Below are 7,787 nucleotides of genomic sequence, written 5' to 3' on the forward strand. Positions count from 1 at the left end.
AAATTGAATCAAATATCTGAAACTGTGTAAATTTCAAACAGTATTCTTAACAGAATGCATAAATATAGTATGAAAGTAATACAGTATGCCAACAATCAACCCGCATGTCCATACATGACTAAAATTTATAACTCAACTAAACTAACCAATATACTATTTTTCAGTGAAATCTCTCACAGGATAGCAATTATGAAATTGAATTCTGCAAACTATTGGGAACTTATTTACCATTTAAAAAGTAGACATTCAGAAAAACTCACATTTTCTAAACACTTGGGTGTAAAAACCGACAACATGCATAACCAAAACAAGACCACAGAAACTTGGAAGATAAGTTCATTGATAATTTTTTAATTTCTAAAGGAAACTTCTGTTCACTGTCATATGTAAAATAATATGAATGTAAAAATGCATTAGGAATTTAAGAAATATGCATAACAACACATCAAGACATGGTACAGTGAATATGTGAAAACATAAACATTAAGAAATAATTTCAAATAAACATTAAGATTTATATTAAATTTGCTAAAAACACTTCTACTTTTCAACAATTAACTTAATTAATATGAAATATATGTTATGTATCAAAGCTCAATGCATATAAACAATGTTATGTGTTAGTGTGTCAAAATGTAAACAAACAAACAAAACAGTACTGATGAAGCAACATTTATTTACATAGGAAAAACAATAATGAATATACTAATTCAAATTATATAGAAATAAATTTAGTAAGCAAATATATCAGCTACACATGAAAGATGTGCAATAAAAAGAAAAAATGGAAAGAATATGTACTTGGACACTGCTCGACAGGATTCGAGCAATCCAATACTATTCAAATTAAAAACAGAAACAAATTTCTACTAAATAGACTTGAAATTAGGAAAAACACAATTAAATGAAGGGAGAAAAAACAACAACAATGAATTGATTTTTGTTTTCACTAATTTACAATAAATAGGCTTAAATTAAAAGTTGGCATTCTTAAAGAGGGGGGGGAGGGGGGTGGGTGGGTGCACACTGTGAAACTGAATTCAGTCTTATTGTTAGATTTTAAATCTTCAACTTTAAAAAGAAATGTCAGTATAATTTCAATCAATAAATAAATAAATCATTTTCCAATACTAATAACAACTCTTATAATATAAATAACCTGAATTACTTAAACACAGTACAGCGAAGAAGAGATATCGAGACAACAGCATACATTGCTAGTAAAAAAAATATTAACTATACACTAATAATAAAAATTAAATTAATTATTTCAATAACTAACAGTTTAATAATGAATATATGCATAACTTACAATACTATATATATATTTTTTTCAAACCATGTAACTAAGAAATACCTTTGTGGCCTTATCCAAAGAGAAAACACTCAACGATTTGTTCCTTTAAGATAACAAACAAGCCTATAGGTGCTTCCCATTTGGAATCAGGCCACAGAAAAGATACCATAAATAAACAGGTGATAATCCAATGAGAAGTAATTAAAACAAATGAGTTAAAATTACTTCTAAGACGCTTAATTACAAAATAAAGAAACAAAACTTAATTTATGCAAAAGTAAGCTTAAAATTGAATATAAAGATTTAATTTTTGCTCATAGGAGATAAATGAAATAAATAAAAAAAGCAAAATGTTTGTTTACAAATAAATAGAGCAAAATAAGCAAATGCCAGAAATCGAGCATTTTATTCACCCACACAAATCTCCTAATATTTTCAAAGTGCAGGGACGACATTTTCATCCAAGACAGGCGGTACACAGGAATGAAACAAAACCCACAACTTTCTTCAAAGATCTACGGGTGCACAGGATAACACAGCAAAGCATCGTGCAGGTGAAAAGCAACCCTCCGGTTACGTACCAAGTGCCATGCCGAATGAACACAGGATTGAAAAGTGGAATACTGGAATGTAGGGGAGTTCGCCTTTCCCATCCAAGTTGCTTGATGCACAGGATAACATGGCACAGCATTCTCTTCTTGTCAAGACACATCATGCTTCTTTGTCTTCATTCTTCTTAAATTCTCATTTCTTGCTTTGTCAATTAAGTTAATGCGTATTTTAATTTCACGATTAATCTGTACTATTTCACTTAATATTATTGATTATAATAAAATTCTTTGTATATATTTAGGTTACACTAAAATCAAATAAGTTAAATTATCATGAAACTATTAATAAATAAACTAATTCACTGCACATAATAAAAATATTGTTGCAAAATTAAATAATAAACAGTATAAACTTTAACAATTACTCAAACTGATTGTTATCACTTCAACACTGTAGTAAAATTACATCATATTATAAAAAAGATGTTACTACATAGAAATTATACTATAGCAAAGCATTTTATTATGAATTGAGCAGTCAATAATATTAAATAACTGAATAAAATTAACCATGCACCAAGCCATTTATAAAGGAAATTGATTTCTTATTCATTACATAAAAGGGTTGTATATGTTATTAAGTAATACTAAAGCAAAAGTACTAAACTGTACTAGAATAAGAAGTGAAAAATCAATATAAATAAAACTAAATCTAAATTGTAATATTAATATACACCAAGTCAATAGTAAAGGAAAATGATTTCTTGTATATATGAACAATTATACTACAAAAGCAAAGTACTTCATCATACGTGAGAAACAAAAGTGAAATAGCAATTAATGAAAAAAAAAAAGCTAAGTATTAATAAAATGAAATGTATAAGTGAATTCATTACTAAATCAAATATGCATCCAGTTATTACAAGAAGAAATTTATTTCCAATTCATATTATGGAAGGGTTATATAATTAAATTTTTCTTGTATTAAGAAAATAAAGGATGCATAAATTTCAATATTGAATAAAAATGCCAATGTTTTTAAGATGTATCATCACTACGTTCAAAATTCATATTACAGAAGTTATAACATAGATAACAAACATACATATAAAAAAATAAACACTTACCTTGCAATTTTTAAAAATGTTCCTTCTTAAAGCAAAATTAATTTCACTGTCAAAATTTCAATTCTCATGAAGGATAAACCAGTGAAAGCATTCCATTCTTGTTAAAATTAATCACAAAATGTGCTAAAAAAGAAGTCGCAACATATGGAAGTTGAAGGTCAATGAATGAACTTCAAACTTTTCTAGCACAGATAGAAATATTTCTCAGGATGACTTTCACACATATCATCCGGGAAATTCACTCAGCTTCGACTAGTTGTTAAAAATCATCATACACAAACACTTCTGAATTAGAATTCATCACAGATGAAAACAAAATTAAAATCTTCTTCAAACCTCTCTCGCACACAAAGACATTCTTTTCGGCAGTTTCTCTTTTAATCTTGAAACACACGCAATCCATAAAACTCATTCTTGAAGAGGAAATCCGCTCAGTAAATATGCAAAACATCCATCTACAAAAGAAAAAAAAAATTAATTAGAAATTAAAAAAGATTTCTAGAAAAGCACAAACAATGGAAGAGCACACACGCCGACAACCAACGGACAAATGAAATTCAAATGAAGAGCCGTTGAAATCAGTTCGGTTAACAGTTAATCAGGATTCAACCGCCTAGCAAAGAAATAATTAAGATTGCGATCACATGTTCGGATCCCATCGAACCAATCAGTGGTGTAGGATGACTTACTCACCATGACCGCTACGGTGTCTATTCAGTTTCCAATAATAACAACTCATTTCATGAATGGCAACATTGTACATTTACTTCCCCTCCCGAAGAGAAAAATGACAACAAACTTTTTATCTATCGGAACTGATTGTTACATTTTTTTTTAATTTTAGAAAAGGAATTTTAAACAGAAGAATTTTAATTTCAGTTACTCATCGGAACTTTTTTTTTTTTTTCTCTTTTCTTCATATGCATTTAAGATTTTCTTTTACCAAATACATTTTTTTTTTATTTTCCTTATAACATTTATTATTATTAATTTTTTAAAAATGTCAAACAGAAGTCTATACATAAGAATTTTTTTTTTTTTCAATATTTTCAGTCAAGTGCAATACACAACTCATGAATTAAATATAAAGGAGGGAAACTTTAGAAATGATTATTTTCACCATAAAAATATTAAATTCAATATAATACTGTCAAGCATTTAATGGATTAAATACATTGGAAGGAAATGTATACTTTTAAAGGCGAGGAATGTAAATTGGGGGGGGGGGGGGTAATAACCTGTTTTATAATAAAAAATAAGAATTATCACTTTAATAAACAATATAAGCTCCAAATGTAAACTTAAACTCATTTTGTTATTCATTAGACCTACTAATCCCAAAATTCCTTACTAGCTAAATAGATGCAATTAGATGTATTATAACTCATTTAAAGTAAAAGAAAAGATACAAACCTACAGTTCACATGAAGAAACAATTATGCACTTAATTTTTCATAAAATTTCATATTGATAAATGTTAAAATTTTCTGCAAAACAGAAACAAACAAATTAGCATCATCAAAACAGTACATTTTGATATCATGTCACATAAATAAACAAATCTTTCACACTGTGATTTTACATTCAAAAAGCAAGTAATGAAGGTTTTCACACTTCAATATCCAAATAAATTTCCACAACACAAAGGAAATATGCAGTTGGGTGATGAAGCTTGCATAAATGTACAAAGCAAAATTTAAAAATATGAATTTTATGTGCAAAACAAAAGTAAGGTGGGAGTGGTCATGCGATTCATATATAGACAAAGCAGGATTAACAAAACACTATATAAACTTAAAATCATCTTATAAGAACATTACACTGAACAATATTTTGTTTCAAGGATATTAACATTTTTATGTCTTTTCTGCAACTTACCTGGTTGCTACTTTCAAAGCAGAACTACCAATTCATTTGTAGAACCAGAAAATAAAAAAAAAAATTGAAAGAAAGCAGAAGCGTTTCATTTTACTAACAGTTTTTGTTTTTATAGCAACCAGAGAATATGGGGGGGGGGGGGGAAATGAACTACAAATGCTATGAACCATGCAAAGCTTAAAATTCTTCAAAGCGTGTCCAAATAATAATAAGATATATCATACTCATTATTTTTTTTTATTTAAAGAAACTGACATTATGAAGACATTAGTAAAGTAAGCAGTGGTAATCTCAGTTTAATGCAATTGAAGGGGGGGGGGGGAACTTTTATAACAAATAATAATTTAAGATATTTATTATTCAATACAAAATAAAATATTTGTTTTCGAAAAAGATTTCAAAGAAATCCTAACCAAATCAATTGTAAACATTGTTTTTTATGTGCTTCACTGAATTTAAAATGTTTCAGTGAATTTTTGTATTACATGAACTTGTTAATCACTGTTTCAGAGAATGTCAACAAACCATCAGTCACTTTCCTTTAATATTCTAATACGAATATTTCTAAAGAATAAACACGTGTTAATGAGTAACTAACTTTATACAATAATAAATTTTTAGCTTTATACAATAATAAAGAATAAAACAAATTAACCTATTATTAAATGCATTTTGAAAAAGTAACTGACACATATATAAACAGGATTGAAAGAAAAAATAAAGCAATATTATCTTGATCAATTGATATAATGTGATCCGTTAAGACATCAGAAACACAAAGCAAACTAGAACATGCAGAATGGATAAAAAAATGCATTCAAATGCCATTCTGACAGCTGTCACACCACACCAACACTATACAGATAAAGTCATTGCAAACAAAACATCTATAATTTCATACGCATATATATATAAGGCATGAAACCAAATGCAATAACATTAAAAAAATTTAAACTTCAATTAATGAACATGAAATTAATAGTACAGCAGGAAGAAAAGCTTTTTAAAAATAAACAAAATAACATCTTTTAAATGGAATAAAAGAAATCTTGTATGACCATTTTTTTAAAACTATTTCAACGTTCACTGTAAAAACAAAATTATCTCTTTAGTTCTTAGAAAATAAATTAAAAAATTAAACTGGCATACAACACTATAAAAAAATATAAGGGGGGGGGGGGAGGGAGGTAACATTCTGAATGATTGCATAAATTTATTGAGCACGACACTTAAAACACACAACAAGCACAAATGAGGAAAATGCATATGGAGAAAAATTGAATGGACATCTGACAGCTTTCACACCACATGAATGGAGTTCATAAAATGAAACCATCCTTAATTTCATAAATTTTTTTTTTACAACATAAAATGGTAGTAAACATTAAGAGATTTAAACTAATAACTCGAAATGAAATTATCACTAGGAATGAACATGTAAAAAAAAGAAACAGTGAAAGGAAGAAGACTGAAACATCTTTTTTTTTTTGGGGGGGGGGGGGGGAATCACGCACAAAAGTAATATTCTAATAAACAATTATTTAAATACTCCATCTAAAACCAATAGCGGAAATACATTTGTTACTTATTAGAAGAAGACTGTTCGATTAAAATCAGTAACCACAATACCAAAATTAAATCATAAAAATTGGCGATGCTAATTCAATATTGTCCGAATCAATACAGAAATTTATGGAACATGTTTTTTTAATAAATAATAAAAACATCATGCACATGAATTAATTACATATGGAAATGAGCCAAAATTGTATCCTGCATATTTCAACACCACACCAACACAGTGAATGTGTGTGTGTGAGAATTAAGACACATGCAAGCAAAATTAAAACCAAATATATAATTTAACAAAGTTGATTTCATAAAAGTTGTTTTCTCATGAAATAACTTTCATGGTCAAAACAGCAAATTTGGAACAGAAGACTCATTTCTTATTCACCAAAAATTTATGAGATGCCAGAAATGATTTCAGCACTCGCTCTCAAAACAAATCAAATACTTATTCATTCATTCCACACGTAGCAGTAGAAATTTGTAATTATAAATTATACACGTTGCTTCAAGGACTTTAAAAAATTAAAAGGAACAAAATCATTGAGTGTGTGTGGGGGGGGGGGATGACACTCTTAATGATAATAGTAATTTATTGAGCATGTCACGTAATGAACACACAAAAGTACAAATGAGAAAAAGGCATATTAAAATAAATTCAATGGAAATATAACAGCTTCCACACCACATGAACATATTGAATAGAATCAATAAAATGAAAACATCTTAAATTTTATTAAAAAGAAATTACAACATAAAATGATATTGAATATTAAAAGATGTGAACTGATAAATCGAAATGGAATGAAAACTAGATAAAGGGGGGGAGGGAGATATGCACAAAATACATACTTAATTTGTAAAATACTAACAGGAATGTTCACTTAAATTAAGACACTGCAATATGAAAATTAATTTATGAAAACAGGAGATGTGAATTTAATATTGTTCGAATCAATAGAGAAATTTAGATAATATACTTCTGAAGTGAATCGTGAAGACACACTGTACATAAATTACATATGTAAACGAACCAAAATTGCATGCTGCATACTTCCACACCACACCAACACAGTGAAAATGTGCAGGGGGGGGGAAGAGATATACATGCAAGTGAAATTGACAGGCAAAAGTATAATGGGGTGAATTTGTGTAAAATGCACACGCAACTGGAATTAATGTCTAATATTTATATATATATATACACACACACAATATTTTGAAAACAAAATTAATTTTTTATGCACCACAACTTTATGCAATTCCAGATGTTTCAATCATTTAGAAAAGATTTGATCATTTTCCATGAAAACAAAACAAAATAAATTGAATTCATTTCACTACTATCAGCACAAAATTGTAATT

This window comes from Argiope bruennichi, unplaced genomic scaffold (assembly GCF_947563725.1).
Source record: "Argiope bruennichi unplaced genomic scaffold, qqArgBrue1.1 scaffold_25, whole genome shotgun sequence".
NCBI lineage: Eukaryota > Metazoa > Arthropoda > Arachnida > Araneae > Araneidae > Argiope > Argiope bruennichi.